This window comes from Zonotrichia albicollis, chromosome 16, assembly GCF_047830755.1.
Source record: "Zonotrichia albicollis isolate bZonAlb1 chromosome 16, bZonAlb1.hap1, whole genome shotgun sequence".
Classification (NCBI taxonomy): domain Eukaryota; kingdom Metazoa; phylum Chordata; class Aves; order Passeriformes; family Passerellidae; genus Zonotrichia; species Zonotrichia albicollis.
In genome coordinates, this window is record NC_133834.1 from 5,245,495 (window position 1) to 5,259,674 (window position 14,180).

General features: G+C 49.3%; 1 long non-coding RNA gene across 7 annotated transcripts in view; it reads left to right on the top strand.

Annotated features, from left to right (window-relative positions):
- The first annotated feature begins 300 nt into the window (after nt 1–300).
- LOC106629404 (uncharacterized) overlaps nt 301–14,180 on the top strand; it is a 71,583-nt gene continuing 57,703 nt past the window's right edge. For 4 of the 7 annotated variants that reach the window (XR_012582860.1, XR_012582863.1, XR_012582861.1 and 1 more), the window contains exons 1-2: nt 7,529–10,745; nt 11,383–11,536. This is a non-coding gene — a long non-coding RNA (uncharacterized LOC106629404). Of the gene's footprint in view, nt 777–7,528; nt 10,746–11,382; nt 11,537–14,180 lie in introns of those variants that run through there. The other 3 variants (XR_012582862.1, XR_012582865.1, XR_012582864.1) reach the window with 3 other exon arrangements.

A 14,180-nucleotide genomic window follows, 5' to 3' on the forward strand; every position in this document is an offset into this window, starting at 1 on the left:
CGGGGAATTGCAGGTCTCTCCCTCCTCTCCAGCTGGCTGGATGGGCAGATCTCTGCCTCTACGTGAGCCCCAAACCGTGCCGGGATCCCCTTTGCACCTGAGCCGTGTCACGGAGCGCTGCCCCGAGCATCATCCCTGTCCGGCACGCTGGGGGCTGATTCCTGCCCAGCACTCAACTCTTCCTCTGCAGAACCCTCTTTTCACCTCTCCGCGTCTCTCCCAGCCCCATCCCGGGCGCTCTCACCCCGGCCGGGGCCACGCGTTCGCGGGGGCGCGCTCGCCATCTGCGCGCTCCGCTGGATCCCGGCCAGCGCTCGCAGGGTCGGGCTCGCATCCTCGGATCCTCACGGCTCCACCGGGCACCCCGTGCCCACGGCACCGCCATCACGTGTGGCCATCAGCTGATGGGGAGGATGACTCAGCCGGCAGCTGTCGGGCCCCTAAAATAATGACAAAAACAATTAGCAGTCCAAGCAGTAGCCTCTCCTTAATTATCTCCTCCGAGTTTAATTAACTAGCTAAATTATCAGCAGTAATGTAGGCATTAATTATGTCAAATTACAGTGTAAAAATCACAAAGTGTGGAAAATGTCAATTCAGCTGCGCTCACCTGCCGGGCTGAGGCAGTGCCGGTGACAGAGGCTCAGCCTGGCACAGGGGAGGGAAGGGCTGCTCCTCCTCCCCCGGGGACCGGGATCCTGCCACGGATCCTCAGCGGCACCGGGGGGACACCGGCACCGATGGCAACAGGCACAGTTTTATCTGGGAGCCGGTGGGTGGGTGCTGGAGTGGGGAGGGGGGAACATTTTTGGCTCTGGTAGAGGGAGGGGAAGGAGCATGGCTCCCCAAACCAGATGGCTTGGATGCTGAATTATTAAATTATGAATATTAATACAAATCAGACACGGAAGAGGTAATAATTTTGCTGCCCTACAGAAATAATTAACATAATTTTGATAAATTACATGATAAGAGAATCTCAAAATTGAGGTAGATTTATCTTAATTAATATCTTGGACTTGCTCCGAAAGGTAAATTGTTCCACTGGGGACTGGGGAAGGGTGAAGAAGGGGCCCCTGGCTCTGTGAGACAGAGCTTTCCCAGGGTTAGCATGGTGAGGAGGCCAGGGCACCCCCAGGCTGCACTCAGCCCTGTCTCTGAGGGTGCAATATCAGGGTTATCCCACCCCCACGGGGACACTGAGTGATTTATTTCAGGTTGGTCAGAGAGCAGGAGTCTGAACTGGTGTCTCCAAGCTCCTTTGGACACAGAGCCGCCCTCCCCGGGCTCTGCCAGGCATTTTCCACAGCACAGTGCTGGGCAGGCACTGAGGTCTGAGCCCACAGGATAAATGGCTTCACCAAGAACTGCTGCCCAAGTGTCCCTTGGCTTTGGTTCAGGTGCCCCTGCTTGGGCAAATGAGCATTGCAACCCATGTGCCTGCTCCATCCATCCATCCATCCATCCATCCATCCATCCATCCATCCATCTGTCCATCCATCTGTCCATCCATCCTCATGGACACTCCAGGCACCTACAGCAAGTTCAGGGCTTTGCTTTTTGCTGAACCAGTGCTGGTGGGGACATGCCATATTAGAATTTAGTGTGGAAGGGAATGGGACATTCAGTAATTGAGTGATTTGCTTCCCCATCCTTCACTGTGGTGTTGCCACTGTCCTATGTGGGTTTTTATGGCTGCATGACTCCAGGTAAGTGCATGTCCCTCTCCAAGTGTGTGTGTGATGATGGGCAGTGTCCTTCCCTTTTTGCAAGCTGAGGTTTTCCCCACATCTTTGTCTTGGTGCTGCTACTCATCAGCTCTGCCTGCAAAGGTGCAAATCTGCCCAAAAATGGATGTACAGACAGGGTGTGCAAAATTGCTTTATATTCTATTTGCATAAAATGTAGTACTTTAATCTCAGAGTCATCCAGGAGGATGTAACCTTCCAGCAGTGACCTAACCCTCAGAACATCCCCCAGGCACAGGCATGCAGATCATCCAAAGCTTGTGGCATCAAAGCTGCAACTCGAATTACAGGGCTAATTGCAAAATTAAATCAGTTATTCTTTACTAGGATATTTTTGTAATGTCAAATCAGGTGGTGTAGGAGAAGATGTTGTCTGTACATCCATATTGTCCATTTTAAGTGTCCAGAGCTGTGGCCCCACCACAGTTCTTCCTGGAGCCTGGTTATGTTTCAAGTCTGTGTCAGCTAAAAGGGCTTGGAGCTTGGTTACTTGGTGATTTCTGACAGGGGTGAGCAGGAGGAGAGCGAGGAGCAGCCAGGAGAGGCTGTTCTCAGGAGGCTCCAGTCTTGGTCTTGAGCTTGAGAGGTTTTTAGATTCACATCCATGCGTTTGCCAGCTTAATTGGCAAAAGCTTTAATTTTTCAGAAGGGTTAGAAATCTTGTTGATCTGTTCCCACTGGCAGGATTTAAAGCCTCAAACACTTTACTTTTTCAAAGAGCTGTACAAATGTTAACTAATACAGCCCCAGTTAAGCATAATCTCTGGATGGGGAAACAGAGTCACACACTGCATGAGTGCCTGAGCCTGGATGGGGAGTTGCTGGGACCTTCATCCAGAAGGCACTGTCATCTCTTCCAAGCCTTTCCCACTCTGCCTGATGCCCTTGCCTTGCTGCTGTAAAAACAGGCTGTATTTAATTGTTTTTGGCTGTGCAGAAAATAACAAAAAGGGAAACCCCAAAGCCACCGATTGCTGCCATGCCAAGGCACAGGCTGAAAGCAGAGACTTCTCACCATGTGGCAGCTTTGGGCAACCAGGTGAGACCAGGGGTGGTGCCCAGCATAATAAGGGATATTCCTGGAGCACAGTAGGAACCAGTGTTGGGAATATAATTTATGGAAATGCACAACAGGAGATTCTTTGCCCTATTGGGGATTTCCAGCTACGGACTAACCACATTGCTGCTATGTGGTCACTCTGCCACCCCTGCTGCTCCCCACCCAGCTTGTGGAGTGGCAGAAGAGGGAGATTTTCCTTGGGGACCCCTCTTGGGCAAACCCCATCCATCAGTCCCTGTGGCTGGAGATGCTGGCAGCCCCAGCAGCAAAGAGGAATGTGAATCCACTGTGTCTGCACAGTGCTGGAAATCCTGCTCACACAAGGGCACCGTGCTGAGGGACACTGAGCTCTGTGCCACCCTGGGCTGAGGCTGGGCAGCCCTTCCTCACACCCAGCCCTGGTAGGGCAGGGCACCTCTGGGCTCCTCCTTTCACCCATCTGTGCATTTTTCATGCAGAGCAGGGAAAGCCCAGGGCTTTGGTGTTGCAGGAATGCCCTGAGTGCATCCCAGGGGAGCTGCTGTGGAGCAGGGCTCACGCTGTGTGCAGATGTATGCACACACACACACACATACAGGGATGGCCTGGCACAAACACCCACTGCATCCAACACTCAATCTGAGCCCAGCCTTAACCCCTCCACTGCTGCAGGAGGCAGCAGTGTGCCTGGTGCTCAGTGCTGCCAGGAGTGGGGGACACACAGCTGGTGGAACTTAAAGCCATTGAGAGGAGAGGAATGTGGCTGGGTCTTGGGGGGATCAGGTTGCTCAGCAGTATCCAAAGTAGAGGATGTGTTGTATCTTACAGGGATGGAGAAAGGAAGTTGAAGCTCAGTGAAATGTAAGGCAGAAAGGAAGGATTTTAGGAGGTCTGGGTGGAAGGAGGGTTGGATGGAGAGCGGGGTGGGAAGAACATCCCCTTTCAGGCACCAACCCTGAGCTGGAGGAGGATGGTGTGGAAAGGGGGGAAACTTAGGCAGGGAAACAGATGGACACACAAGGAGAGGGACAGTTGTTGGTGTGACCACCCTGCTTCTGCTTGTCAAGGAGTTCTGTGTGGGGAGAAGGAATTCTGAGACAGCAGGAGAGCGCAGGAGCTATCCCCACACATGCACATATGGGTGTGAGCAAGATGTTCCCACCTGGGAGAGCACATTTGTGCTGCAGAGCTGATGGAAACCTCATCACTCCCCTCCTCTTGCAAACTCCCCTCTGCTGGGGCTGGATGGGGGAGACTGGCACTGCTTCTGCCTATTGTGGCTGCTGTTTCCACTTTGTTTCAGGTTTCTCCTCTGTTGGGACTTTGGGCCTTCCCCTTCCCCAGTAATTATATAATTACTTCACAACATGCTGCAGGAATAGTCAGGGAGACTGCTACAGCTAGCACAACAATGGTGACAAGTAAAACATTAATTTCTGGAGTTCTTTTAATTAATTCATCAGGAATCGTGCTGTGCGGGATGATTACGTTAAAGTGTTTAATTACAAATTTATATGTAATGATGCACTTTAATTACTTTGGACTGGTACAATATTATTGGGCCCTTTTCCCAAGATTCCTGGCACTGGGTTTGGGCTTCACATAAGCAGTGCCATGGATGCTTGTGCCTCTAAATTATTTACATGGCATGGGAGAAATCCAGTCCTGATTGATGAGAGCAAATTTTTCCCTCAGCTGAAGGGGAGCAAGAGCCCTGGGGAATCAGAGAGGGAAGGTCAGTGTGGGGTGTGTGTGTCAGGCAGAACATCAGGGCATTTTCTGTTGGAAGAATCGAGGTTAATCTGGTGGAAACTGAAGTGATAGAGAGCCAGGCACGATAAATATTTATCAAAGGGACCAGTGTCAGGATTCTGGTTCACCAATGCAGATATGTCCTGAATGGATCTCATCAAGAGCCCTTGCCAAGCACGTTGGGTGGTTTCTCCAGATCCCCTCCTTTTGCTTGTCCCCCTTGCCTTTGTCTTGCCTGTCTTTGTGTGCATATGTGTGTGTGTGTGTGCACACTCATTTTCTTTCCCTTTAGGCTCCCATTTTCCCCTCATCCCATCTCTATTTGCCTCTGTGCACAGGGAGCATCTGTCATTCTTCTTTCTCCTTTGTCAGCATCCTCCCAGGCTAGACAGACCCCAGAGGGATGGCCATGCTGTTAGAGAGGCCTGGGAGCTAAAGGGCTTCAAGTAAGTTTGGGGTTAGCCTGTCTTTAAGCTGTTCTACATGCAAAATAGCCAGTTGTGTAGTACATATATATATTTATTATTTAGGTATAGGTAGATATATCAATGCTACACAAAGCAGTCTGCAGGATAGGCAGCACTTTGCTGTTTAGAGTTCACAGCTTCTGGCACACAAGGATCTAGCAAAACTTGAGTTTTGTTTGCATTTGGGGGTCAGTTTCTGGCAAGGAAGAAATCAGACTGTTTCCTTCTCAATACAAGGGAAAGAGAGGTCAGATTTGGGGTTGTACTGATGGGTCCTGGCAGGTGCACTGCTGAGCTCTGGTGTGGCATCACTGACACGTGTCTTGCAGTGGGTTTATGTCAGTGCAATTGCAACCAGAATTTGCTGGCAAATAGCAGCAAATGGACCCTGTGAGAGGCTCTGCTCCACTGCAGCCGTGACTTTGCATGCTTATTTTCTGTGCAGTTGCACAGATGATGCACAGCTTTGCCCAGGACCGCGGGGTCCCGGGCTCCAAGGCACTTAGAGAGCTATGTTCTCTGACTTTGAACACACACAAAAGAAGTCATTTGCATGTGCTGATGTCACACTGCCACTTTCTGTGGGTGCAAGTTGCTTTTAGGGATGCGCCAGTTTCTGGTGGAACTGGCTAGGAAGAGAAGGGAATTTTCATTGAGCTGGGAGAGGTGCCTGGACAGACAGAGGTGAGGATTGCCCCTATGGTCATTGATCAGGGGCAGTTTGCTGCAGTGGGGCCACCACAAGGGTGAGCAGGTCAGAAAGAATCATTCTGGGAGCTAAAATACACATCTCCCTGCTGACTCACAACTGCTGCTGCTGCTACAGCTGAGGAGGTGGGGGAAACCCTTTTCCCCAGGGGAAGACTGGATGTTTGCAAGCACAGCTCATTGCAGAAAGTTTTGTCTCCTGTCAGCCTGTGGGAATGGCCCCTCACTGCACAGGAGGGAGGGAAGCCCTTGTCCCTGCAGCCTCTCTGTGCCCTTTTCCTTTGTGTTTTTATAAGTTGTGACCACATTTTGGCAGAGAGCTGGGACTGCTGGACAGCTCAGTGGGAGCAGAAGCATCTCTCCCCACACCTCAGGTATTTCCAGGCCAGAGCTGGTCCCAGAGTTTGGCATTGCTCATGTGTACTCATGCCACCCTTTTCCTGCCAATCCTCAGTGGGAAGGGATTTGGGAGCGATGGCAGGAGCAGGGCTTGCCTGGAGGGTGGATGGGATTCAGAGAGCTGTGATCACAGCACAGGCAAAACATGGGAGCATCATGGAAAGCAAACCAAATGGGCTTAGGTTTATCCTAAAGTCCTTGAGTGGGACATATCCTGCACAGATTTGTAGTAGCCATGGACTCTGCTGTCGTGGACTTTGTTAGAATGCCAGGCAGGCTTCAGGTGTGGAGGGGGTTTTTTTTGTTTATTTTTGGTTTGGTTTTTTTTGTTGTTGTTGTTTTGTTGTGGGTTTTTTGTTTTGTTTTTGTTTTGCTTTGTTTTGTTTTTTGGGGTTTTTTTTGGGCTTTTAAAATTTTTATTTTATTTGGGGTATTTGGTTTTGGTTTTGTTTGAATTCCCTTTGACCTTACTCCAGCCACCCAGAAATGGTTTTAGTGCTGGTACTTCCTCAGGGAGGAGGAGCCAGGATACTGCACACACATAGCCCCTATCCCAGGTGTTCTGTGCCAGTCGGAGGCACGGCTCAGCTTTCAGGGCAGACCACAGGCAGAGCGATTCATTTAGCCATAAATAATTCCCATTTGTGCCTCCTGTGCTGCCCACACCAGCAGGTCCAGGTGCTGCAAGCAGGATGCGATGTGCAGGATCCCCAAAGGGATCGCTCCCCGCCGTGTGCCGCCTCCCCATCGCCCGATGCTGGAGGGACCTGCGGGCACAGGAGACGATGCCCGAGCTGCTCCAAGGCCCTGCCAAAGGCTCCGCTCCCCCCGGGACCAGCGGCACGGAACCCCCGGATCTCCCATCTCCGCCCGGCGCCCGCGGCCCCGCGGCCGTGCCCAGCGCGCTGGCACCGGGCTGGCACTGCCAGGGAAGGCTCCTCGGGGCTGCCAGGGCCAGATGGTGCCTGCGAGCGGCGCCAGGCCCCAGCTGAGCGCTGCCAAAGGCGCGGCATATGCTGCGCTCTGCCCCGCACCTGCCCGCGGGCAGCCCTGGCACCCCGCGAGCAGCGGCGGCCCCAGCTGGAAGGGATCGAGCTGGTAGGGATGGGATTGGAACCCCAAAAATGGGAGTTGGAAATAGAGCGTGGGGAGAGGGGAGATGCAGCCGTGCCCGGTGAGGCGTGGGGAGCAGCGGGAGAGGGAGGAGCAACACCCAGGGGGTGGTTGGGACATTGGATATGAGATTTGGGACATGGGGTTTGGGATATGGGATATGAGACATGGGGACATGGGATGTGGGATATGGGACACAGGATATGGGATATGGGATTTGGGACATGGGATATGGGACACGAGATTTGGGACATGGGATGTGGGATATGGGACATGGGATATGGGACACTGGACACGGGATATGGGACACGGGATATGGGACACAGGATATGGGATATAGGACATGGGATATGGGGTATGGGATATGGAATTTGGGCCACAGGATATGGAATGGGGGACATGGGATATGGGATATGGGACATAGGATATGGGACACGGGATATGGGATATGGGATTTGGGACATGGGATATGGGATATAGGATATAGGATATGGACATGGGATATGGGATATGGGACATGGGGGGCATGGGATATGGGACATAGGACATGGGATATGGGACATGTCCCCTTCTATCCATCCGCACTAGGATCCCCATTTCCCTTTGCACAGTACAGAGCCATCTGCCCGACCATGTCCCCACCAGCCCCAGGAAAAGGTTCTGGGAAACTGCTGGGGGATATTTAACTCCTTATCAGGAGCAAACCCCAAATGGTTGTGAGCACAATTGATGGGAGAATATACTTTCTGCCTGTTTTGAATTTTCTTTGGTAAACTGTACTCACTTGGGGCTCAGTCTATAATTTATTGAAAAGAACCAGAGTGGAAACCAGCTTCATACTGTGAGTAATTTCCAGCATCATGTAATCTATCACCACGAGACAGGGCACTTTGTTTCTCTGAAAAATTATTTTTATACTTGGCTTAGTAACAACAACAATTATTATTATTAATATTAATAACTACTTGTGTAGGGCCTTTCATGCGTGGTTTAGGAAGTGTTTTTGCACATGGGTCAGTAGGTGCTGGCTGCATCTCATGGAAAGGGAAACTGAGGCACAGATTTGGCCACTGCCTCACTCAGGCTCACCCTGGTGTGCAGAAACCTCACTCCCAAAATTCAGCCTGGACCACTGGGTTGCTGCTGCAAAGCCAAGCTGTATTTAATTGGCTTTGGCTGTGCACAAAATAATGGCTGCTGCCCTTTGTGAATTTCAAAAATATTTGAGGGTTTAGTGATGAAGGAGATGAGGAAATAATTTCCTTTAAAATTTAGGTCTACTTAGGTTCCAAAAATTATAAAGCATAGTCCAGAAAGAAATCCTGGTGGCTGGAGCTCATCCCCTGCGAGACTGCAGAAACAAGCGCAACATCTCAGCTTGGAAATAGTGACTCAAACGTTCCCTGCACTTAATATTAATGTAGAAAACATTAGAAGCTTTCCCTCAGGCTGGCTGGCTCCCCGGTGTCTGGCCTGTGGCCACTGAAGCCCCAGGGCTGTGTCCTGAGCACAGGGACATCTGCAGGGATGTCCCAGAGGGGAAAATGCCATTTCTGGGTGGAGAACAGCAAAGAGCTGCTGCTGCAAATACACTGGGGATGGGGATGGGGAGAGAGCCCTCAGCTCGGCTCCAGGGTGGACAGATGTGGATGGGGACACTTTGGCTCCACCATCTCTTGTCCTCTCTGCTGCTCAGGCCACTCCCAACTAAACATGGTCAGTCTGGACACGAGTGAACTTACAGTGAAACTACTCCAGGTGACAATTGCATTGTGTGGAAATGGTGTAAACTTTCCATCCATCCATCCATCCATCCATCCATCCATCCATCCATCCATCCATCATTCAAGACCCTGTTTTATCAGTAACAAGAGAGCTCTTCAGCTGAACTTTGTCCCTGTTTCTTTCCACTTCTTCTTTTATAGCAATAATAATATTTCACATTTATGGAACACTTTACATCCCCAAATTACATTTGCAGGTATTAACTAATGAAGGCCTGGGTTGCTCCTGTGAACTGGAGGGGAATGCAAGGTTATCTTGTGCATTCTCAGGTGGAAAATTCAAGGAAGGAGGGGAGGTTGTGCAGGATCAGCACTGGATCCTGAACTTTCTGCTTGGCTCAGGCAGCACCCTCAGTGCCTCTCTGGGGACACCATCTCTTGGTTTACTTACAAAATCTTCTCCTCTAGTAAGAAAAGGGGGTAAAAAATACTAGAAAAAAATCCTTTCTTAACTCCCATTAGGAATTTCAGTTTTCTTTTGGCATTTTTTCATTAATTTCTTTAATACAATGAAAAATGTTTGGAGCAGTGATTCCTTAATCCTGTACAGTGGTAATATAATCTTCATTTGTTCACAGTCATTCAACCTGAATCATCCTCGAGCTCTGAAGCTGATGTGTGAGCACAGTGATAAATCCAGCCACCACCTCAGTGCAGGTGCTCCCATGTAAAACACAGTAAGCCAGCCCAGGGACAGGGGACAGCTCTCATTCCTACACCCAGGAGCATGCTGGACTGAAGCCTTTTCAGGAAATGGCCATTTCTGCTCAGTTTGCTGTGTCAAAGTCAGATTTTTAGGATTTACCATGCAGATACATGAGCTCCAGACACAGATTGTCTGTGCTGTCCCTTTGTCCAGGCTTTCTGGACCTCAGCACTGCCAGCAGGGTCATGCAGCATCCCTGATAAATTCCCCATTTCCACCTGGAAAAGAGCTCTGGAAGTTGTGCTGGAGGAGCCTGGTGGTGGTGGCAGTGAATTATCAGGAGGACAATCATCCCCCAGGGGACTGAGCTGTCACTGCCCCATAAGGCTGGGGGAGCAGGGCCCAGAGGGCAGCTCACACACAACGCCAGGCATCAGATGGAAAAACAAAATATTCCCACTGCCAGACCTACCATGCCTGCCTGCAGGAGTTAGTGGGAACGACAGGCAGAAACTTGGGGAAAGCCAGGGTGCACATAACTCTTTTTCCCCCCACTTTTCTCAGATTTCCCAGGACTTTTTAAGGGTTCTGATCCATGTTAGGGTGAGGAAGCCAATAGATGGCACTGTGCTGTTTCTGGAGGAGCCCAGCCTTTTTCTGGAGGGTTTCTGGGATGCCCGAATGTGGGAAAGCCCTGCACTCCAGGGGAGTTTCTCCCCATGCAGAACCACGAGCAAAGTCTCACCGTGGAGAAGGCTCCATGCCCAAAGCACCGTGCAAAGCAGGGATATTTGTGCACAGCCCTGGGATGTTATCTGCTCACAGGAAAAGGGAGGCAAAACCCCCCAGCAAACGAGGTCAGTGTTAGGAAAGCTCAGATTCTCATCAGGGAATGTTTTTGTCCCTGCAGCCTCTGTGGCAGCCTCAGGGCTGTGCCAGTGCCCAGCTGAGGAATCAGCTGTGGGGAGATGATGGTTTTGGCAGGAGGGACCGGGCTGCCCAAGAGTGTGGCTCGGTCAGCTGGTGGCCCTGGTCTGGAGCATGAATTTAGCCCTGGGGACTCTGGAGTTCAGCACCAGCAGGACAGAGGTGAGGGATGGTGAGGTTGATAATAAACCCCTGCCTGTTTTTCCATCAAACCTCCCCAGTGTGAGAGTGCTCCTTATTTCACACAGCCTGAGGTCTGAGCTTGCTGCTCCAGGAGCACAGACAGCATTGGGCAGCTGGTTTAGGGTGAGTTAGCCCCACCACTCAAAATGTGCCTGCCTCCCAGGCTGACCCTAACTCACTTCCAGGCCAGTATTGTGGAGTCCTGTGGAGCCATTCCTCAGTGTTCCAGCCCTACCTGGTGGGTATCACTGATATCCTGAAGTCCTTGATTTCAGTTCCCTAAAGAGATCTAAGCAATGAGATAAGGCCCCTGTATTGGTACTGCACCCTCCACTGAACAGCAAATATGGGGATGGGGAAGCCTGGCCCCAAAGGCAGGACTGGGAGCTGCTCTTACCTGGTAGCTACATCTGAGCAGGTGTCAAGGTGGGGTAAGCTCAGAATGGCCCAATTTTCCTCAATTTTCTTGCCCTAAGCCACCAGACCTGTCCCAGTGAGCAGGGCCAGCAGTGAGTGTGGGCACAGTTCCTCACCCACCTCACCCAGCTGAATCATCTCTCCAATTCTCATTACTACAATTTGCTGCTCTCTTTTTCCCTCCCTCCCTCTTTTAAAGCCCCTCTCCAGGTCCAATCCAGCAGAGGTGTGCTGTGTTTGCTGCCAGTCCTGAGCATCCCCCAGAACCACTGTGCCCCTCTGAGAGGACCTGCTTGGCACCTGACCCTGCTGCCATTCAGTGCCACCTTTCAAATCACTCCAGTCAAATCAGGGTAAGTAGCTCTATCAGGCTGACCCCTGCCTTGTCAATCTTTACATCATTCCAAGGCAATTTAGCCTATTCATTCATAAGGAGAGGATATTGATTGAATAATCTCTGTTATTAGTGCTTGGGTAGAACTTGTTCTTTATTTTATTTTAATATTGGGTGTGTTGGTAGCTTAAACCTACCTCTGTAGTGCCCTACTGTAACTGCCAGTGCAATTACAGTAAAGAGCATGAGCAGATAGTTGATTAAGCCTTGCAGATATTATTACAAAGCAAGGCCTCGTTCTGAATGCACATATTTCAGGAGAAACAGCATCAAGAAGCATGCACGTGTGAATTCCTAGAATCTGCAAGCACAATTTATCCTTGCAGGTCAATAGCTCATATTGTCTGCTCTGCCAAATTGTTCAAACATATACAATGCTCTCAAAACATTGCTTAATTAGATTCTAGAGAACACTGACACACAAACAAAAGATATTAATATCAAGGATTTCAGCATCAAATGTAGTTTGCACAGATCAAAGAACATTTTTGGTGCAAAGAGGTTATGAATGTGACAGGTTGTTACTCCACAAGTGCAGAATTTGACAAGAGGGGAAGCAGTGATCAGAGAGCAGAACACAAAGAGGAACAAGTAAGGACTCGTGAGGGACATGGGCAAGATAAATCTGCAGAAACAGAGGGAAAAGGAAGATTATTGGAGAGGCAGGGAAAAGGAAGATTATTGGAGAGGCAGGAAAAACACCTTCCAGGAAACAATACTCCCTAAAGTGGACATGGACCTTTTGGAGGGTGTAGGGCTGTGAATTGCTGGGGTAGAATGAGATTTGTCTCCTTCCATAAGGATAACATATTAAGAGCAAGATCCAAAACTTGAAAATTATTGCAGAAAAAGTCTTTCTTGAAATCACTGAAAGGAGACTTGGTCCTTGGCTGGGAGCCTTTTGTGACTTAGTTGTCGCTTGAAACTGGGATGAAGCAGTGAAGGGGTGAAGATGAGGAAGAGAAGGGACAGGTCAAAATCAGGGCTGGCTATCAAATGTGCAGCCCTAGCCAGGCCTTGGATCCTGGGGCAATGAGAAGGAAAGGGGACAAATATAATTAACAACTGCCTGTCCTGAGTTTCACAAATACTGCTGAGAATAATGACATATCTGCATATGCCCAGTGTGGGGGAGAATGATAGTTTGTTTGGGATGTGGGTGTCCTGCTGCCATCACTTTGGAACAGCTACAGGGTCTGAGAGATCCTTGCTGGAGGCTCAGTGATCCTGGGATAAGCAGGACTGCCCCAAATCTGCCCCCAAAGCTGGGGAAATATTCAGTCTGGTCAACAGGTCTGAATTCAGCTCATCCACAGCACCTGGAACAGAAAATTACTCTCTGGTGGCTACCTGGAAGAGAAGGAAGGAGCTGGAAAGAAAATATTGGAAATGGATGTAAGGGTAGGCACAAAGTAGCAGGCCAGGAAAACAAGCAAACAGCTAAAAGAGCAAGCCAAGGGGAAGTCAATAAAATTGACTTAAAATACATATGAATGAAAAAAATTAATAAGCCAAAGCTGTATTTAATGTCAATATTGTTGTAGTAGTCTGAGAAATCATGAATAAATAAAGGCAGATGGTGGATTGATCATCCAACACCAAGAAAGGCACTTGTGAAGAATATTTTCTTCTCAAGGCAGACAGACTCATATGTGTGTGTCTCGTTTGCTTTAATGGCAGTCATGTTTGCAAACTCCTGTGTATTAGGAAACAGGTAAACCTCAGTGGTTAGGGCTTGTTTTGACACAATTATTTCCTTTTTCTCCTGGAAAGTATTAACTTCTGCTTTGAAAGAGTTCCACATGCATATTACACTGTATATCACAGCAACCTGCCAAATCCACTGTAAATTATTCAAAAATAGGCTGACAAATCAAGGACTAGCATTCTAAAGTGAGGGTAATTTGCAGCATTATTTAAGAGCTCCCTTTCCCTTCAACTTTTCCCAATGAGCACTAAAAGCAAACTGTCCCTGCTGGTTCTGACAAGGGAAGGATTGCCCTTATTTCAAATTCTGGCTGAAAGGCTGGGACCTGCACCTCATTCCTCAGAGATGCTGGGGGCTCTCACAGCCAATCACACTCAAAAAAAAAAAGCTTCAGCTCCTTGCCCAGCCTTTCATCTATTGATTTTTCCTCATGGATAGTGCATTGCAATATCCTATTTTAAAAATTGGGAAGAGGGGAAACTGCACCACACTGAACTCCCAGCACAGAGTGCTTGCTATTAGGCCCTACTGCAGAATGTTTAAGCATGCACTTTGTGAAAAATCTTATTTTTTATGACCCTCTTTCATTAGAAAAGTCCTTAGCTACACTGCAGATGCAGAGACCAAGGAATTTGTCTCTCTACCTCTAGTCCTCAATGCCATGGCATGCAGCCCTCAGAAGCTGCAATGACATCCTTAATGTCCCTTTGAAAATGCATTATTTGTCTTAAAAATGTAACTCCTACATAAGAGTAAGAAAAAAGTGGCCAGGCACAAAATAGTCAGTATGCTCAACGATGCAGATTTTTATTCCAAATTCATTCCTACTCATCAGCAGGGAACACAACAACTTTTTAGTTTTTCTCAGAGATCTGAACTCACGGCTGTGCCCAAG